Source organism: Loxodonta africana, chromosome 23, assembly GCF_030014295.1.
Source record: "Loxodonta africana isolate mLoxAfr1 chromosome 23, mLoxAfr1.hap2, whole genome shotgun sequence".
Taxonomy (NCBI): Eukaryota; Metazoa; Chordata; class Mammalia; order Proboscidea; family Elephantidae; genus Loxodonta; species Loxodonta africana.
Window position 1 is genome coordinate 70,996,248 of NC_087364.1, and position 22,280 is coordinate 71,018,527.

The following is a 22,280-nucleotide window of genomic DNA, read 5'->3' on the forward strand; positions in this document are numbered from 1 at the left end:
TAGCTCTCTCACTCTGTGTCTGTCCTGAGATGGTCCTGGCCTCTCTAAAACCCATTGCCATCAAGTCGATTCCAACTCATAGGGTTGCTATGAGTCTAGGAACGGCCTCTCTAAAGTGGCTCTAAATTCTTGAATGTCTCCTCTTTGCCCATCACTGCATTCAACACAACGGAGGCCAGGTGGGACAACCACCGCAATGGCAAGTCCACCTCAGCCTTAAAGTTCAGGATACAAGGAGAGGCTTTGAGACTCATACATTCATACACACTGCCACTCTTAGATTTATTACAGGCCAAGAGCCAGAAAGCACAGGTCTAAGAGACCTGGAACTCAGTTTAACTTCAACTAGAAATGCCAATACGTCATTCTGAAGGACGAAAAAGTAATCACCATTCTCCTTGTTGACCCCAAATTGAAAGACTTGTTATTCAGGAACAACTGTGTTGAAAATCAAAGGACCACCCTTATGACAGAAAACATATCATGCATTATTTAGGTACGAGAATGTTTAAACTTTCACCTGGTTGAGGAATCATAATTTTGAAATCACTATTTTTTAGGAATCCTGACTCTTCCTTACCTTGATGATCCTACATACAGATTTTTATTATCCTTTTAGGTTGTGGGTTTTTCTAGTAATTTTTCTAAATTTATTATTCATTCTCTCAGCCATTATAGAATGTGATTATTATGCTCAGTTAATTTGTATTCAAAAAATACTTCTTTGCTTATGAAACTATAGACAGCTGTACTTCAGTAAGCTAGATATATTTAACAACAGAGAGAGCAAAATAACTGGCAAGATTTATCTTCTGAATGTTTTAATGATTCATGTAATTATAATTTTTATTCCCCATAATATACTCAAAATTGCTTACAGAACATTAAATACGGCATTATAATTGTGCCTTTTAAGACTCTTATTTTAAAAAAAAATTATCTGAATCAGATCTTTGTTTCCATTTATGTTTTGCAATTTTCTTTTTTTTTTTGATCAATGATGTAACCTCTTATTATAAGCTTGCTAAATACCATTCTATATATATACATGTATGAAAAAGATCATTTTAGAAACAAATAAGGCAAAAACACAATAACCTTTAAAAAATAACTTACTTTTTTCTGTTAATAATAATGATAGTTTATTACAAAATAAATGGGAAATACAGGAAGCATATAAAAATAAAGATAAAAATCACCCCGAATACCACCACAAAGATAAAATGGTCACTTTGATACATTTTCTTTCAACCTTTTCTCTACCCTTCTGTAACTACATAAATTGATAACCATTAATAAATTTCCTTGAATATTTTATGTGAAGTTTTGTATCTTGCTTTTCATCTGCTTGATGCCTTTGAATTATGGTATTGGCAAAGAATATTGAATACACCGTGGGCTGCCAAAAGAATGAACAAGTCTGTCTTGGAATAAGTGCAGTCAGAGTGCGCCTTAGAAGGAAGCATGGTGAGACTACATCTGGCATACTTTGGACATGTTATCAGGAGGGATCAGTCTCTGAAGAAGTACATCATGCCTGGTAAAGAAGAGGGTCATCGAAAAAGAGGAAAACCATCTATGACATGGATTGACATAGTGGCTGCAACAATGCGCTCCAGTGTACCAACGATCATGAGGGTGGCAAAAACATAGGGTAGCTGTGATTTGGAACCGACTTAACAGCACCTAACAACATTATGCCATTGGAGCCCTGGTGGTATTGTGGTTAAGAGCTCAGCTGCTAACCAAAAGGTAAGCAGTTTGAATCCACCAGCTGCTCCTTCGAAACCCCACGGGGGCAGTTCTACTCTGCTATATTGGGTCACTATACACCATGGGATCGACTTGACGGCAATGGGTTTGGGTTTGGTTTTGGTTATTATGCCATTAGTATTTTAATACGATGATAAAATTTATTTGAAAAGAGAATCATTTGAGATAGTGGTAAGGGCTCTGAAGGATGCAAAACAGGAGAACGTGCTCCCAGGCAACTCAGTGGAGGGTGGTGGATTGAGTAAGGCTGGAGGGGCAAGACAGCTTCACCTAGGAGGTAGTATTTGAACTGAGAACTAAAAGTACAAACATGAGGTAGCCAGACAGCAGCAACAGCAAGTACAAAGGCCTGGAATGAGGAGCAAGGCTCAGCTATTTAAGGAATAGGAGAAAAGAGGCAAAGGCAAGTGGAGAACAGAGATCCGTGGGAGGACATGGTGACTGTAGGTAGGCAGAGAACAGAACCTACTGGAAAATCGCTGTCCTGAAAGGTTGTGCCTGTGCCTGCTTACTCTCCCCACATTAATGATAGGTCCCTGCCCTTGTTAAAAGGTGTGGTTAAATAAACAGAAAACATGGTGGTGGCATGCAAAGAACAGGGTGTGCTGGGTTGATTGTGAGGAAAGATGGACAAACACATAGCACCAAGGATAGGATGAGTCGGCTTTAAGCCAAGTCGTGTTCTGAAATCATTGCCCTAGGGTACCAGGCAGGGACTAGGAATTCCTTTCAGCGTTCTTGGACTTTTTATATGACAAAACCCCACAATTTGAGGTTTAAGGGTTACACTAAAACCAATCTCAAGCTAAGCAAAACTCCACGGACCAGTGGAATTGTACCAGGCAGCAGGGTTTTCCTCCTCCAGAGAATTCTAGAAGAAAATAATTGAAATTGAGCAATTTCATTTACTGGAAGGTCATTTTTCTCATAGATTTTTCCCAGCCTGAGGTGTAACAGTCTCACTTTGTTCATAGATTCTTTCATTGAACAAACGTTTTAAGCTACAACATCCTTCAGTTAACACTCTCCTCCGTTATGAACACTACTTTTGTGTCTTATTTAAGAAACGCTCTGCATAGTGGTTTGGGAAGAGGTGGGCATTCCAGACACAGAGCCAAGCAAGTAGAAACTGGCCTTGTGGAGGGCAGAAGTACACTGGCTTGACTTCAAGAAGAGAAGGCGCATGGGGTTATTTTGTCCACTTTTTTTCACACCAGACCTAGAAAATGGTAGTTTTTTTTTTTTTTTTTTTATTGTGCTTTAGGTGAAAGTTTACAGCTGAAGTTAATTTCTCATTCAAAAATTTATACACAGATTGTTTTGTGACAGTGGTTGCAATCCCCAAAATGTGACAGCATGCTACCCCTTTCCACCCTGGGTTCCCCATGTCCGTTTGTCTAGTTCCTGTCCCTTCCTGCCTTCTTGTCCTGCTTTTGGACAGGAGCTGCCCATTTGGTCTCGTGTATTTGATTGAATTAAGAAGCATGCTCCTCACATGTATTAATTTTTTGTTTTATAGTCCTGTCTAATATTTGTCTGGAAAGCGGGCTTCAGGAATGGTTTCAGTTCTGGGTTAGCAGAGCATAGGGGGACCATAGTTTTGGGGGCTCTTCCAGACTCTGTCAGACCATTAAATCTGGTCTTTTTACATGAATTTGAATTTTGTTCTATATATTTTTTTCCTGCTCTGTCCAGGACTCTCTGTTGTATTCTCTGGAAAATGGTAGTATTTTAGGCACCTTGGGATAAATGAGAAACCCTGGTGGCATAGTAGTTAAGTGCTGCAGCTGCTAACCAAGAGGTCAGCAGTTCAAATCCACCAGGAGCTCCTTGGAAACTCTATGGGGCAGTTTTACTCTGTCCTTTATAGACTCGCCATGAGTCGGAATCGACTCAACAGCAGTGGGTTTGGTTTTGGGGAGGGGTGTGGATAAATGGGAGCCCTGGTGGCACAGTGGTTGAGAGCTCAGCTGGTATCCAAAAAGTCAGCAGTTTGAATCCAGCAGCCACTCCTTGGAAACCCTAGAGGGCAGCTCTACTCTGTCCTACAGGGTCACTATGAGTCAGAATTGACTTGACAGCAACCGGTTTCTGGTTTGGTTTTGAGATAAATGGCAGAGTCCGCTCAACAATAAAGGAGATGGCTGCTGAGCTCAGCTGCCCCAGGCCCCACCAGCCACCCTAGGCTGAAGGAATCACTATGAGGTATACTTGTAACCACTTGAGACACTGCAGCGTGCCCAAACCCACAAGTTGGGAAGCTTGGCATGTCGCCAGTAGGGCAACCAAGCACTAGACTAACCTTGGCTGAATTTAGATAATCCCAGAGCACGTTTTCCACAGCCTCACCATTGCAAGATCCAACAAAACTTCTTCCAAGAAATGTTTCCTCCTATCTCTCCTTACTTCTTATATGCCATTTTATGCCCATCCTATTTCTGAGGTCATCACTTTATCTGATGTAAACGCAGGCATGGGATTTCTCCCAGACCACTGATATCGGGTTAGATTTCTTGCTAATTGATAGGCTCTGTCAATTGCTTTTTCCAGAAATTTTTCTCATTATGAGGTTATCACATTAACTTTAAGCTGAAATATGAAGGGAACATGGATTACACTGACAAATCAATGCAAACATGATTTATTCTCCTACTTCCATACTTTGTGGTCTTTTCTCATTATTGTTCTTGGTGAGATCTTTATACAATGTTGTGTCTGATCTGGAGTAAGCAACAGGGAAGATAATTTTATAAAGCTAACTAGAAAATGAAAAAAACAAAAAGGCAGTTGAAGCTGATAGGATTTAACACACTTGCTTTGGTTAATGTTTGGCTACCCCACCAACATATTTACTGTCTCCTACTTTCCCTTCAGAAGAACAAGGAGAGAAAAAGAACATTACTTCCTCACACATCAGAAGGTGCAGCACAACTACAGACAAGTACATAGGGAAGGATTCGAAAGAACGAGGCCAGTTAGGGACTAGGTCACTGAGCCAGTAAGCGGAGTTCATCAATTGGAAATCAGCATCCACCGTTCCCACACACTTACGGGCACCCAGTCAACCAAGACGGAATGGAAGGGAATGAAAACATTTCTCAAGATTCATCAGAGTTTAGCAACAGTGACAAGTGTGTTTCTCAAATAAAAACACACATGTTAATGAGAAAACAAACCAGCTACTAGATTTGTGTAAATCATCACTGCGTTTTAAAGGAAATACTGACTCCCCGAAATATATAATTTTGGATTTTGGTTGCCATCCAATTTCCATAATTTTATGCACATGATTTTAATATTTTACATCGGCATATTTCCCAGTTAATACCATCCCTTCTACACACAACACAACATTCGGCCAAAATAATATTCCGTAAGGAATATACGAGAAGAATTATGCTTGTATAATGCTAAAGATATTAACAAATTCTGGTGTTTTTTTAGTAAAGGACAGCATTTTATGTGTTAAGGGATATTTTAACTTGGGCATCAGTTTATGATTTCTGTATGCTTATTACATAGATAATAAGCCAAAGATTTTAAATATGCACAGGTGCCATCCCTCCTCCCCTCTCCAAAACAGCCCACTTTGTGGCCATCTACGATTTTTTTTTTTTAACAGATCCATCTGAGATTTCAACTCCCAGCAGAATGTCAGCAAATTCGGTTCCTCCGCTTGTACTCCTGGTACGTGAATTACATTTAACCTTTTCAGGTGAAAGCTTTAGTGCAGAGGTCCTCAGAGTGGGCTAGAGAGAATACAGCACGAGCTTCAGCTGGGAACTTGCTGGAACTGCAGAGCCCTGGTGGCCCAAGTGAGTCCTGGTGGTGCAGTGATTCAGAGCTCAGGCTGCTAACCAAAAGGTCAGCAGTTCAAATACACCAGCTGCTCCTTGGAAACCTTATGGGGCAGTTCTACTCTGTTTCCTACAGGGTCACTATGAGTCAGAATCAACTTGATGGTAATGGTTTTAGTTTGGTGGCACAAGGATTAAGCTCTGAGCTGCTAACTGAAAGGTTAGCTGTTTGAATCCACTGGGAGAAAGACCTGGCAGTCTGGCCCTGTAAAAATTACAGCCTGGAAAAACCATACAGGGCAGCTCTACCCTGTCACATGAGGTCTCTATGAGTCCAAATGGACTCCATGGCACCTGATGACAACACCTCAGCTGACCTACTGCCTTAGAGACTGGGGGTGGGTGTTTCAGCAAGCCATCCAGGTGATCCTCATGCAGGCTAAAGTTGGGGAGCCAATGGTTTAGTCCAAGGACTATGGAAAAATTGTGCTGCCAAACATGTATTGATATAGCTTAAATATTCACATAGATTCCAAACATATATGAAGGTCGTGATTATATACTATAGTATTGTAACATTACTACAGCAGCCGAAGACAATTAGGATGCACTAACGTCCACTCCTCTGCTCATGAATCACTGATCTTCCTTTGAAGCAAAGCCCACAGTGACACATTATTTTAGTTTCATGGCAGAAATAAAAAAAGACGTCTGAGAGGATTCTGAATTGCCTAGAAAAGAAAACAGAAGACTTACTCCATAACGAGTCTTACGGAATTGGTTATGGAATATGTTTTCACAGCACACATTAACCTAAGGCGTCATATAATTCTGATTCGTAACCGAATACGAGTTGACTGGAAAAACTATTGCCGAATGACTCAGTCTCATAACATAGACCTAAATTAACCAGAGAGCAGTTGAGTCTAAGATAAACTTTAATTTAATACACATAAAAATAGTAATAAACATTATTACCAAGTTTAAAGAAAAATGTTATATTTCAGAAATAACAATAGGGAAAACGTCCATACTTCAAGCCAAATTGCACTATCAAGTCTGAAGATAAAAGTCAAACCACAAAGCGTCAGGCATCCCTGATCTACAACTGAAGTGAACGGACTATCTGCAGATTGCTAATAATCAAACCTTACAAAAACAAAACAATTGTTGAATCTCACAATTCCCAAGGGATGTAGAGGAACCCTGAAATGTAAAACAAGCTGATTAATTTTTTAAAGTACAATTAAATATTTTTGCTTTAGTCAGGAAAAAGTGAACATGAAAATCTTGAGCGTGTTAGATAATTTATTTTTAAATATTATTGATCTCATGAATAATATATAGCAGAAAAAATAAAAACAAAACATTCCCAAATTATTTTTTAAAACCTTCTATAGCATAAAAATATAATTTAAAAAATTTTAGTTGGGCAGATCATTTGGTGTTTGTTAACCTCTTTGTTTTGCATGCTATGAAATTGGGTTTTTTTTTTTTTTTGCATCTTTATTGTGATTATTATGAAATATAGATTAGTTAGGAAAGAAATGCCACTTTGTCTTAATGTAATAAAATTGTGTTTAAAAAGAACGCTAATGTAAAACCAGGCTTTATCCATTCAAATATTTATGCAGTTCAGATAATTTAGTTTTTGCATAGTTAAGAGTTAATCGTATTACAGAAATTTGGTTTCATTTTTCAAGGTTCTAGTTACTACCTGGGAGACCCTGCGTGGCGCAAATGGTTAAGCATTGGGCTACTAACCAAAAGGTTGGCGGTTCAAACCCACCCAGAGGTGCCTTGGAAGTCAGGCCTGGTGATCTGCTTCCAAAAGGTCACAGCCTTGAGAACGCTGTGGGGCAGTTCTGCTCTGCACATGGGGTGGCCGTGAGTCAATCATCTCGACAGCAACTGTCAGCAGGAAGTTACTACCTAAAACTCTGAGGAATGTTGGTGGTAAATGGTATACACGGAAGTGGAGTGGGGAGAAGGGTTGACTTATTACTTCCAAAATGTAGAGGGGATACCCCTTACGCCCACCTCATCTCTAACCCTGCTAAAATCATGATTGAAAGCTGGGGCGGGGGAAGTGCACTGGGCTCATCCTTCTCACCTCCTTAAGGATGGTGTCTGGCCAGAACTCTGCCTCTGTGACCGATTAGGATTCTTGAGGGTAAAGAGTATGACTCAGCAATTTGTGTCCCCAGGAATTTGTAGTGTTTCTTTACAAGAGACACTCAACAAATAGTTGTTAAATAAATTAATGATTGAATGACTGAATAGTTCCTAAGGCATTACTGGATTTTCAAAAATGTGTTCAAGGCCATTGTTATTCCTGGGGTGGCGGGGTGGCGGGGGGGGACTTCCATCTCTTCCCTCCTGTAACTCCTTGGCTTGAGAATCAGGCTCATGGTTTCAGGGCTACAGTTGAGCAGTATCACGGGTTAAATAGACTTTCGTGCAGTGTCTGAGAATCTATCATTTATAAAATCGTTTCTTTGGAAAAATAGATTATAAGCTAATACAACGGACTTACAAACCCTTTGTTTTAATTATCCTGTCATTAAAGTGCTTATAAAATGATGCTTAAGACACCTAAGAGTTATGAGAGACAGAAAGAGAGAGACAGAGAGGTGGTTGCAGCAATGACAGACCCGTGATCCAGCAAGATCTAGGTTGCTATACTTCAAAGTAGAAGAGGGGCTAGACAGTATTTTAAATTAAACATGTAATTACATGTGACATTTCGGTAGCATGGTATATTAAAGTCAGTAAAAAGAGTGTATGGAGAAGCTTCTAGCTAAAAAGAGGAAAAATAAATGTGTTTTAGTATAAAACATGATTTGAATAAAAGAACATCTCAAGTTTGGAAAAAACCCCAAACCAAACCCACTGCCGTTGAGTTGACTCTGACTCATAGCAACCCTATAGGACAGGGTAGAACTGCCTCACAGGGTTTCCAAGGAGAGCCTGGTGCATTTGAACTGCCGATCTTTTGGTTAGCAGCCGAGCTCTTAACCACAAGTTTGGAAAAACTGATGTGAACTCACAGATTGTAAAATATTTACCATCTCTAACTCTGTTACTAACATAGACTAGCCTTGGTGTCTAGACGAGCATCCGCCCTTACTTGGAACTCACTCTTAGTGTCCAGATGCTGGCCTCTGATGCTATTCTTCACTAAAAAGAATCCTCGATCCTTAGTGAGAAGCTTATTCCAAGACTTCACGCAGTAAAAATCAAAGTTCCAGGATATTTTTCTGCCATAAAGCAATACAGGGGTCATGTTAAAGGGACCCTCACTGGCCATGTTGTGATTATTTGAACATTAATTCTGCTCAACCACGCCAAAGTCTAGTTGTTGTGGTTAGGTGCCATGGAGTTGGTTCTGATTCATAGCGACCGTAGGTACCACACAAAGACTAAGAGAGATGCTAAAGAAAAGGCGGACATAATTTCTAAGTATATATAACAAAACATCAAGCTGCAAATCCCTTTAGGTCAAAATCTTGCAAAAGATTAATTAAAAATATTGTGATATAGGTTGGTGGTATAGAATCTCCTCAACTCATACAAGGTAGTAAAATCTATGAAGCACGTTATAGTTAAAAGAATGATTCTTATTTCTAAAAGAAGAGATCCAACTCAGTAAATCCTGCTCGGGTCAAATAATCCTGGAAGATTGCACGAGACTCTCCTGTCCCAATCACTAATTTCTAAAGGATAACTGGATTATGATGGCCCTGAGACATCAACTAAAGTAGCTGCAGGCCTGCCAAAAAGGTAACTCCATCTATGCCCCGGCCCCACTCGTTTTTAACAAATTGGTTTTTCAACCTTAAGAAAGTGTGAAAATAAGTGAATAAAGGAAAAAAAACAAAAACCTGACAGCATGAATATGTGTGTGGGGCGGGGCGGGGGGGGGATTGCCGTTAGGTGCCGTCAAGTCGACACAGAGCAGAATGGCCCGGTCCTGCGCCATGCTCACAATCCTTGCTATGCTTAAACCCGTTGTTGCAGCCACTGTGTCAATTCATCCTGTTGAGGGTCTTTCTCTTTTTCACCGACCCTCTGCTTAACCAAGCATGATGTCCTTCTCCAGGGACTGGTCCCTCCTCATAACATGTCCAAAGTATGTGAGAAGAAGTCTTGTCATCCTTACTTCTAAGGAACAGTCTGGCTGTACTTCTAAGACAGAATTGTTCGTTCTTCTGGCTGTCCATGGTATATTCAATATTCTTTGCCAACACCATAATTCAAAGGCACCAATTCTTCTTCGGTCTTCCTTATTCATTGCCCAGCTTTTGCATGCATATGAGGCAATTGAAAGTATCATGGCTTAGGCCAGGGGCACCTTAGTCTTCAAAATGATGTCCTTGCTTTTCAATGCTTTAAAGAGGTCTTTTACAGAGGATTTGCCCAATGCAATGTGTCTTTTGATCTCTTGACTGCTGCTTCCAGGGCATTGATTGTGGATCCAAGCAAAACAAAATCCTTGACAACTTCAGTCTTTCTCCGCTTATCATGATGTTGCTTATTGGTCCAATTGTGAGGATTTCTTTTTTTTTTTTTTTCTCTATGCCACATAAATCTTACCCACTAACCTCCGTAAAGTCTTCTCTTGCTAAATCAGCTCTCACTGGGCACTTAATATTTCCTACCACGTACTGTTATTAGGGTCATGATCTTTTGTACATTTGAGTCCATTGCTGCAGCACTCTGTTAGTCCACGTCGTTGAGGGTTTCTCTCGTTTTCCTTGTCCCTCTACTTCACCAAACATGGTGTCCTTTTTTAGCAGGTAGTCTTTCTTGATGGCAGATCCAAAATGAGTGAGTTGAAGTGAGCAACATTTTACTTTGTTATGCATAAGGTCACCAAGAGTCAGAGCCAACTCGAAGGCAACTGGCAGCAACAACTATTAGCTAGCTTTGCCTGTGTTAACAATAAATCACTGCCATTTACATATCGTTATTTACCAAGACATAAAACAAGTCAGTCACCAAAATCTCAAAAGAATGTAGGCACTATTACCAACTCTGTGTTAATATTAAAAACTCTGAGGCTGAGAGAAGTTAGATAACTTGTCCCAGTCACATAGCTGTTAATCAGAAGAGCTGAGATTCAATTTCAGACCTCTGTGTCTTGCGAAGTCATGTGCATGACCAACCACTGCGTTACACTGCACGGCAGTCTTCAACTTACAAATGGTCTATGGAAATTTTTTAATGTCTAAGGGGTCCAAGGAAATGAATGCTTAACAATTATGTGTGCTTTGATTGGAATTCAGGTTATTAAGTTGTATATTTCAGGTTCCCACTCTTTCTTAGAGCTCAAATCACTAATCTTTTTTATTTCACTTATGAATCTAGTAATTTTGTGTTAAGATGAAAAAAAATCATTTTCACTTTCATAAATGCCTAATTAATAAATTTGACAGGGTAAATTCCCCTAGACATTTAATAGCATTTACAAACCAGATTAATTAAATCTCTTTAGACATTTCAAACTAGTGTCCCAGATTTATCTCATTTTCTCAAGACCTTCAAACAACTAACAGGACTTCTAAATCTGCACACCTAAATGTTTCTAAGCATGTAAGAAACACTTGTAAATCTAATAAAGCAGACTTCAAAATTCAGTGAGTCATATTCTCCTGAGTGTATCTAACATGTTTAAAAGAATGAATAAAGCATACTTGAATCTGCGTAATGATTTCAAATTTATTTTTATATGTACTTACCACCCCGTCCCTGCCCCCACCCCCCAACAGATCAAAGACCAATCTTTCAGAATGAACTTACCTGAACAGGGAATCCTAGGTTGAAGTTCAGAGGAAGGAAGATACTAGGCATATTTGGACATCTGTAAATTAAAAGTTTTACCAAATGTTCATCATGGGGAAATAACTATGAGTAAATGATTATGTTCAGATTATAGAGGGCCTGGAATAACAAAAGGAGCCTGAGTTTAAACTAGATGTTCGCCAATAATGGCTTAGATATTAACAGCTTGGGTATTCACATCATACACACACACACAGAGACACGTGTATAATGATATATAAAAAGATAAACACTAAATAATTGTTATGGATTGAACTGTATCCTGCAGAAATGTGTCAACTTGGCTAGGCCATGATTCCCAGTATTGTGTGATTGTCCACCATATTGTCATCTGAGGTGATTATCCTATGTGCCGTAAATCCTACCTCTAGGATGTTAATGAGGCAGGATTAGAGGCAGTTATGTTAATGAGGTAGGACTCAATCTACAGGATTAGGTTGTACCTTGAGTCAATCTGAGATATAAAAGAGAGAATCGAGCAGAGAAGAGAGGGACCACTAAGAAAGAAGTATCAGGAGGAGAGGGTCCTTTGGACCTGGAGTCCTTGCATCGAGAAGCTCCTAGACCAGGGAGGATTGATGACAAAGGCCCTCCTGCAGAACCGACAGAGAGAGAAAGCCTTCCCCTGGAGCTGGTGCCCTGGATTCAGACTTCTAGCCTGTTAGACTGCGAGAGAATAAATTTATGTTTGTTAAAGCCATTCCCTTGTGGTATTTCTGTTACAGCAGCACTAGATGACTAAGACAGTAATGAATGCTGAAACTAGGTATAAATGGAATTATTGTCCAAATGATACTTATTAATAGTCTAAAATATGTGAAAATGTGAAGTTTCTTCCTCATAGTATTTTCTAAGTTTCGTTCAGTGGTGGTGGTGGTTGTCGATTCCGAATTGTGGTGCCCCATGTGTGTAGAGTAGAACTGCACTCCATATGGTTTTCAAGGCTGTGATCTTTCGGAAACAGGTCATCAGGACTTGCTCCCAAGGCACCTCTGGGTGGATTTGAACCGGCAACCTTTCTGTTAGTAGTCCAGCCCTCAACCATTCGCGCCATCCAGGGACTCCTTTTATTCAGTGGTAATCCATTTAAAATGTATCGTAACATGACTGTTTTATAAGCTGGATTGTTTAAAATGACAAATATATTTTGTTTATATGTTTTAGAGACTTAAATGATTATATCAAAGAATGACTAAGCTAACACAAAAATATCAATTCCATGTGATGAAGTGGTGATTAAGTCCCGAGGTAAAAAGTACCATCAGCCTTGGTTCTAAACTGAGAAAACAGCCCTGAAATATATTGTTTCTTGCCATTTTCTTTCCTTTAGAAATGTAATCCCTTCACGTGATGACATAATTATACATGATTTCAATGTGGGGTGTTTAAAGCTAATTTTGCTCCATGCGAAGCCAGAAAGAATTAATCTGGCCTCATTGTTTTAGAAATAAAAGGAAGATTTTAAAGACTAAAACAAGTTGACTGTTAAGAATTAAAAACTATGTATGTTTGAGAGATTATGCAACACAGATTTTTCTTAGAGGAATATACTCCGTTTCAGAAGGGACAAATCTTGTTTACATCATTTTTCTGTCTATAATTCTTTTTATATAAAATCACAAAAGCTCGTAAATGTAAAGGAAAACTGTTTTTACCCATATGTTTTCAGCTCCCTGAGGAAAATTTAGCCCAGTGGTCCTCAAAGGGTGGTTTCTGACTACCACTACCACCAACAGCGGCCGTGGTAACCTCACCTGGGAAATGCGGAAATACGAATTCTCATACCTCTCCCTAGACCTATGAATCAGAAACTCTGGAAAGGGGGCCCAGCAGCCAGTGTTTCAGTAAGTCCTCCGGTTAATTCGGATGCACACTAAAAATTTGAGAACGCAGTGATTTATCGTATTTCCTGCCAGCTTAGAGATTTTCCATGAACTTTTTTTTTTCAGTCACTGTGGTGTGTTGTTAATAAGGGGAATATAAATTTCCTATCTCAAACATTATTTTTCCTTACTGTTCCATGAGCACTGTCTCTCTGATTTCTGGTATTCATGTATGCCAAGGGAAGTCAAGTAGATACTTGTTAACTTAAAAAGTGGTTTCCAGGTAATTCATACTTAATCATAAATCTGATCCATACATTTACAAGTATGGGGGGGGAGATAATACAATTCTGCCAGTAGACTGTACCCTATGGGATCCGCCTATTGCTTCCACCTGGGATTTGGCAAGAATTTGAGGAATGGCGGCATAAAGACCCTCTTTTGTATAAATAGTATAGAGAGGTGGAAAAAAAAAAAATCTGTTGCTGTCAACTTGATCCCAACTCATAGAGACCTTAGGAACAAAGTAGAATTGACCCAGAAGGTTTCCAAAGAGTGGCTGGTGGATTTGAACTGCCAACCTTTTGGTCAGCAGCCAAGCTCTTAACCACTGTGCCGTCAGTATCTTCTTTTATTAAGCCAGGTGTGACTGTCTACTTACATGTTGCTTTTCTCATCGCATCTAACACACACATGCATGACCATATGCATGCGTACGTAACTCCTTTGCTAAGACACATCTAACCCAGAGACATGCGTACTGGTGTCATAACAAGAATTAGCATTCTTCTTCTCAATCCCCCTATAGGCTCGCTATGAGTCGGAACCGACTCGACAGCAACGAGTTTTATAGAAACAATAAGGAGCCCTGGTGGCACAGTGGTTAAGAGCTGGGCTGTTAACCCAAAGCTTGGCAGTTTGAACCCACTAGCCACCGTGCAGGAGAAAGCTGTGGCAGTCTGCTTGCATGAAGACTAATCTGTCCATTCATGAGGCAGTTCAACTCTGTCCTGTAGGGTTGCTATGAGTTGAAATCGACATGACAGCAATGGGTATACTCTAACCTAAGGAGCCCTGTGGGTGCAGTGGTTAAGTGTTCAGCTACTAACCCAAAGGTTGGTGGTACAAACCCACCAGCCACTCTGTAGGAAAAAGATGTGGCAATCTGCTTCCTGTAAAGATTTACAGTGTTAGAAACCCTATTTGCAGTTCTACTCTGTCCTATAGGGTCGCTATGAATTGGAAGTGATTCATTGGCAGTATTTTTTTTTTTTTTTGATGTTCTAACCTAGTATTGTCCAGTTGAAATACAATATGAATCATGTGTAATTTCTTGTAGCCATATAAAAAAAGTAAAAAGAAACGGGTAAAATAAATGTTAATAATATGCTATTCTATCCAATACATACAAAATATTATCAAGTCAAAGGGTAATCAATATTTTACGTTACTATTTTGGCATTAAGTCTTTAAAGTCTGGTATGTAGTTTACATTTACAGACTCTCTCAATCCAGACTGGTACCATCATTGCTGCTGTTAGGTGCTGTCAAGTCGGTTGTGACATAGCAACCCCAGGTACAACAGAGCAAACAACTGCCTGGTCCTGTGCCGTCCTCCCAATCATTGCTGTGCTTGAGTCCATTTTTGCAGCCACTGTGTCAGTCCATCTCGTAGAGGGTCTTCCTCCTTTTCACTGACCCTGTGCCTTACCAAGCATGATGTCCTTCTCCAGGGACTGGTTGCTCCTGATGACATGTCCAAAGTATGTGAGATGAAGTCTCGCCCTCCTTGCTTCTAAGGACCACTCTGGCTATATTTCTTCCAGGACAGAGTTGCTCATTCTTCTAGCAGTCCCTGATATATTCAATATTTTTTCACCAACCCCATAACTCAAAGGCATCAATTCTTCTTCAGTCTTCCGTACTCATTGTCCCACTTTTGCATGCATATGCGGTGACTAAAACTGTCATGGCTTGGGTCAGGCCCGCCTTAGTCCTTAAAGTGAGTCTTCGCTGTTTAACACTTTAAAGAGGTCTTTCACAGCAGACTGCCCATTGTAATGCGTTATTGATTTCTTGACTGCTGCTTCCATGGGTGTTGATTGTGGATCTAAGTAAAACGAAATCCTTGTCAACTTCAGTCTTTTCTTCACTGATCATGATGTTGCTTATTGGTCCAGTTGTGAGGATTTTTGTTTTATGTTGAGGTGCAATCTATATTGAAGGCTGTAGTCATTGATCTTCCTCAGTAAGTGCTTCAAGTCCTCTTCAGATTCGGCAAGCAAGGTTGAATCATCTGCATATCACAGGGTGTTAATCAATCTCCCTCCAATCCTGACGCCACATTCTTCTTCCCATAGTCCAATTTCTCAGATTATTTGCTCAGCATACAAATTGAATAAGTACGATGAAAGAATACAACCCTGATGTACACCTTTCTTGATTTTAAACCATGCAGTATCCCCCTTGGTCTGTTAGAACAACTGCTGCTTGGCCTATAAAGGTTCCACATGAGCACAATTAAGTGTTCCAAAATTCCCATTCTTTCACAATGTTATCCATAATTTGTTATGATCCACACTGTCGAATGCCTTTGCATAGTCAATAAAACACAGGTAAACATCTGTCTGGTATTTCCGCTTCAGCCAGGATCCATCTGACATCAGCAGTGATAGCCTTCATTTCACATCCTCTCTGAATCTGGCCTGAATTTCTGGTGCTTCTCTGTCAACGTGCTGCTGCAACCGCTTTTGAATGACCTTCAGCAAAACTTTACTTGTGTGTGATATTAATGATATTGTTTGATAATTTCCAAATTCAGTTGGGTCACCTCTCTTGGAAATAGGCAGAAATACGGATCTCTTCCAGTTGATTGGCCAGGTAGCTTTCTTACAGATTTCTTGGCACTTGTGTAAAGTGAGCACCTCCAGTGCTGCATCCATTTGTTGAAACATCTCAGTTGGTATTTTGTTAACTCCTGGAGCCTTTTTTTTTTTTTTGCTAATGCCTGCAGTGGAGCTTGGACTTCTTCCTTCAATACCATTGGTTCTTGATCATATGCTACCTCCTGAAATGGATGAACGTTGACCAATTCTTCTTGGAACAGTGACTGTGTATTCCTTCCATCTGCTTTTGATATTTCCTGCATTATTCAAAAATTTTGCCTATAGAATTCTTCAAAATTGCAACTCAAGGCTTGAATTTTTTCTTTGGTTCTTTCCACTTGAGAATGGCAAGTGTGTTCTTCCCTTTTGGTTTTCTAACTCTAGGTCTTTGCACGTTTCATTAAAATATTTTACCTCATTTTCTCGAGCTGCCCTTTGAAATCTGTTCAGCTCTTTTACTTCATCATTTCTTCCATTTGCTTTAGCCACTCTAGTAGTGGCTATTACATTGGACATAACAGTTCTGTCCTCAGAAGCAAGGTGATCTTCCTGAGACATGGAAAACATAATTGAAAACTAAATTGGCAAGGTCATTCACCAAATTTAGCTCTTTTCCTAAGAAAGACTATATTTGTCTATCTACTGTCTTTTCATAGGACCAAAGAATAGGAGGACTTTATATATTTGTTTTAAATTTGGGCTTTAAGGGTTAAAGTTGCTCTAAGAAGTGTTCTTTCTATGACTCTTTAATTGTAAGGTAGATAGACGTTCATACACCTGAATTTGCTTTAGAGTGTTCCTTATTGAGCAGAGGGTATAAATGCCATTTTTAGTACCTCTGTAGCTCTGAAACTATTTTAAGCAATAGAATATTTATGTAAATACTTCTGTTTTGCACTAATAAAGAAATGGGAACTTTTGAACATAACATAAAATAGAGATAATGAGATAGAATTTGCTGAGTTGTACTGAGCATCCAGCTTAAGGAGCTGATGTCCATAAGCTATGAATATTTCAAATGTACCCAAATTCTTCTCCACTTTTTTTTATTATTACTTTTTCTATAGGCTTCTACAACATACTGAATTTCTTTAACATTTGTTGTTGTTCGGTGACATTCAGTCGATCTTGAATCATGGCGATGCCATGGGACAGAGTAGAACTGACTCATGGGGTTTTCTTGGCTGTTATCTTTATGGAGCAGATCACCAGGTCTTTCTCCAGCAGAGTTGTTGGGTGGGTTCAAACCACTGACTTTAGATTAGCAGCTAAGTGCTTAACTGTTGCGCCACCAGGGCTCTTTCTTTAACATTAGCATGATAAACATCCACTGCTCTGGAGTCCATTCTGACTCCTTAGCATGAAGTCTATTTGAAATATTCCTTATTAGCTTCAATTGTATTCCATCCTACTTTGGTCTCCTATGAGTCAGAATGGACTCCAGGGCAACGGGTTTGGGTTTTTTTTTTTTTTTTTTTGGTCTCCTAAATAGTGAGAAGAAACCCTGGTGGCATAGTGGTTAAGTGCTATGGCTGCTAACCCAAAGGTCAGTAGTTCAAATCCACCAGACGCTCCTTGGAAATTCTATGGGGCAGTTCTACTCTGTTCTATAGGGTCACTATGAGTCGGACTTGACTCGACGGCACTGGGTTTGGTTTTGGTTGGGAAATACTGAGAATTTGGCACTTTTCCTGAAAATCCTGCATTTTCTTGTGTACTGAAAAGTTTATGCTGTTTTTGTTATCGTCGGCTGCCTTCAGGTTGGCCCCCAACTCACAGGGGTTCCATGCACAACAGGATCCATAGGGTTTTCTTTGGCTGATTTACAGAAGTAGGTCACCAGGCCTTTCCTCCTAGTCCCTCTTAGTCTGGAAGCTCTGCTGACACCTGTTCAGTGTGATAGAAACACACAAGCCTCCACTGACAGTTGGGTGGTGGCCGCACTTGAGGGGCATCGACCAGGAACTGAACTCAGGTCTCCCACACGAAAAGCGGGCGTTCTACCGTGGAACTACCAATGCCTCATAGTTGTATCAATTTTTTAATATTTTTTTACTGTGAAAAAAAGTTTAAAAATTTTGACCTAATTGTTCCAAAATTACTTCTGCTTTTTGAAGTGATAAAACATTTTGATTTCTATAAATTGTATTTGAATGTTTTGCCACTGTATTTCCTGTATTAGTAGGTACATCAATTGTTGTGAAAGTGTAACAATAACAAAATACCAGGTTTTTGAGGGATTAAGTTAATTTTACTCAACTGAATGGTGTTGAAATGCTCTCAAATCACACTCTTGATGAGAGGCTCAAAGAATGAACCCTTGTTCAATCAATTATAATTCCATTCCTTAACTAGTTTTTAATGCTTTTCTGTATTTGTCTTATGATGACTCATATTTCAGTCACAAATTTCCCCTTCACTACCCTTTATTATTTTTGAGTGAGAGAGAGAACGATTTTATCTGGTTGGATAACAGTCTCCAAACTCATTAAAAATGAGTCAGTATAGCAACCTCAATATCACATCCCACTCACTTTTGCAAAAGAAATAATGACAAAATATGTTGAGCTAATGCAAAAGAAAGGAAAAACCAGATATGATATTCGATTGTTTCAAATTTTGAGGTAGCAGATGAAACCAAATGATCGAATATGCATTCAATTGAACTCAATGTCCCTTTTTTTAAAAAAAAATTTTCAGTCAGGTTTATAGAGGAGTTTATTAAAATATATTTTTAGAAACCTTCCAGGCCTTTTTTTGTTGTATACCTTCTGGAGCACTGACCCCTATGTATACACACACTCTTAAGCTCTTATTACTTTACTCTTAGCCTAACATGTCTTTCTTTTATCAGCCAAAGTGAAAAATCTCTTTTGCCTTATATTAGAGAAGCAAAGAGACCTCTGATGTTCTTATTAGGGATAATTACAAAATTTAAACCTCTAGCCTCATTCTTTCATACAACAAAGAATACAGATACAGTTGGCTCCTCTGTCCTTTTTAAGATTCAGCTGACATTTTTCCATTCTTTTCAAGGACTTGGATTTTTATTCTTGACAAAGACCTCAGTAGCTTAAACCCACAGCTAACAGAAGGTTTGCACTTCCAGATACTTTATAAATTTTTACATAAGTCTCCCAATATAGCCAAGCCTCTTTTACAAATGTACTCATTAAAACCAACCCAATGTATTTTTTCCTAGATCTATAAAAGTCCTTCATATCATGAAACATGAGAAAAGATAATTTATGTGTGTGTATGTTTCCGCTGTGACAATAATTTGTGAAGTTGGACATCCGTTCTATTGTCTTACCTCTTCAGACTGCAGGGAACGATATTCTCTCCCTTGAAATGGAAAAGATTTCAAGTATTTATTATGCCTTCTACCCATACATTTACATCAAGGTCAAGCCCATCCATGCATTTTGCTGGTATGGAGCAGTATTTCTTCATATTAACTGGCTCTCACAGATAATTTTTAAAATTTTACTTATAAATTGGACTGGAGTATGGGATAGAAAATGATACTGGTGAAGAGTGAGCTCCTTCCATCAAGCAGACACGAGACTATGTGGGCAGCTCCTGCCTGGAGGGGAGATGAGAGGGCAGAGAGGGTCAGAAGCTGGCCGAATGGACATGAAAATAGAGAGTGGAAGGAAGGAGTGTGCTGTCTTATTAGGGGGAGAGCAACTAGGAGTATATAGCAAGGTGTATATAAATTTTTGTATGAGAGACAGACTTGATTTGTAAACTTTCACTTAAAGCACAATAAATTTTTTTTTTTAATTTAGTTATGAAAACCACTGGTGAGGTTGGATTAAGGATCAGAATTGCTACCTCATAAGGCAAGTAGGGTCACTATGAGTCAGAATCAACACAATGGCACAGGGTTTGGTTTTTTTGTTTTTTAAGGCATGTAATTTTTTTAGATTATCTTAGTCCCCTTGGCTGTTTGGTAGGGACTTTTATGCATGGATTCTTTCATCTGGTACACCTTTTGCCTACAGACTGAGATCAAAGGCTCTCTGGAGAAACTTTTTTTTTTTTTCTTTTAATTCTGCTTTACCCTACAGTGCACGGCCTTCTTGTACCTGATATACTATCATTAGATAGTTTTCCTGTAGTTTAAGGCTTTTCATCTTGAGCAGTTCTCCATCATAATGCAAATTGCCCTCCAAGGGCTATAGGAATTAGACAGGCTAAGAGGCTATTTACCAGGCAGAATCCTAGGGAAGCTGGACTCTCAGCTCAGAATTCCATTACTATCTGAGAGTATTTTGATGCTGATTTGAAGCTTCGTCTTCTGGCTTGGAGGCAAGCAAAGAATGACAGAGTGTCCTCTAGGGCCAGGGCAGGGAGTCAAGGACCTGGACCTGAAGCAAAACAGAGAAACCGATCTAAAAGCTTGGTAATTGTGCTCTGAATCAAATAGCATGAATCAGTCATTGTCATCTGAAAATGTTCTTCTCAATTCATGGCTGGAGAAAAGTGCAGTTTGGTGAAAAAACAGAGAGCTTGCATTCAGAAGAGTTGGAATCAAGGCACCTGACTTATTGGGACGGGGCATCGTAATATGGAGCTCAGTCTTGAGGTTTCAATTCCAGCATCATAGTCACCAACTTTGTGACTTTGGGCAAAATGACTTGTGCTTTGTCCCTCTGCCCCAATGTACGGATGACTATTATACCTATCTCATGGGGTTATTTGAAGGGTTGCATCAGTTAAAACGTGTGGTAAGGCTAGAAAAAAAAGTTAGCTATTACAGTAATAAAAAAAAAACCAAAAACCTGGTGCCATTGAGTCAATTCCAATTCACAACAACCCTATAGGACAGAGTAGAACTGTGCCATAAGGTTTCCAAGGAGCAGCTGGTGGATTCAAACTGTGGGCCTTTTGGTTAACATCCGTAGCACTTAACCACTATGCCGCCAGGGTTTCCACATGTATGTATAGTCACTGTTTATGTTGTTGAAAAAGTTATTTCCAATGAATAGGTCATTGGTCTTGCAAAATCCTATCATGTGATCTTCATCACTGTTTCTATCACCAAAGCCTTATTTTCCAACTACTGACCCATTTTCTTTGTTTCCAACTTTTACATTCCAGTCAGTAATTAATGCATCCTGATTGCATGTTTGATCCATTTCAAACTGCAGAAGTTGGTAAAAAGTCTTCAATTTCTTCATCTTTGGCCTTGGTGGTTGATGTGTAAATTTGAATAATAGTCATATTAACTGGTCTTCTTTGTAGGCATATGGATATTATCCTATCACTGACAGCGTTATCCTTCAGGATAGTACTTGAAAGTTCTTTTCGACGATGAATGAGACGTCGTTCCTCTTCAATTTGTCATTCCCAACATAGTAGACCATATGATTGTCTGATTCAAAATGCCCAATACCAGTCCATTTTAGCTCACTAATGCCTAGGATATCAATCTTCAAGCATTCCATTTCATTTTTGATAACTTCCGGTTTTTGTAGACTCATACTTTTGTACATTCTACATTCCAATTATTAATGGCTGTTTGCAGCTGTTTCTTCTCATTTTAAGTAGTGCTATATCAACAAATGAAGGTCCTGAAAGCTTGACTCCATCCACGTTATTAAGGCTGACTCTCCTTTGAGGAAGCAGCTCTTCTCCAGTTGTCTTTTGGGTGCTTTCCAACCTGAGGGGCTCACCTTCTGGCACTATGTCAGACAATGCTCCGCTGCTACTCATAAGGTTTTCACTAGCCAATTTTTTCAGAAGTAGACTACCTGTCCTTCTTCCCACTCTGTCTTGGTCTAGAAACTCCCCTGAAACCTGTCCACCATGGGTGACCCTGCTGGAGTTTGAAATACCAGTGGCGTGACTTCCAGCATCATAGCAACATGCAAGCCACCATAATATGACAAAATGACAGATGAGTGGCGATCCAATCACCTAGGAAACACAAAGTTCATGGGTCAGCCATGACTGAACGCAATATATGTTGGTGAACTCTCCACTGGAGATGTAGAAGAAGCTACTTCCCAAACTTAGCAGGCGCTCTGAAATGATTTTCTCGGTGCTAATGACTAATTCGTATGAATAATCTCTACTCTTCCACCAGTAGGGCAAGTTACACCCATATTTGAGAAATGGGGTTCCCAGGTTTAAACAAATAAAAATACAGG

General features: G+C 39.4%; 1 long non-coding RNA gene across 1 annotated transcript in view; it reads right to left on the reverse strand.

Moving 5' to 3' along the window:
- Positions 1–491: 491 nt before the first annotated feature.
- Positions 492–22,280, reverse strand: part of LOC111752295 (uncharacterized) — a 28,804-nt gene continuing 7,015 nt past the window's right edge. Inside the window, exons 2-3 of the long non-coding RNA XR_002787250.2 lie at positions 11,373–11,433; positions 492–6,301 (exon numbers count right to left, since the gene is read on the reverse strand). This is a non-coding gene — a long non-coding RNA (uncharacterized LOC111752295). The remainder of the gene's footprint in view (positions 6,302–11,372; positions 11,434–22,280) is intronic.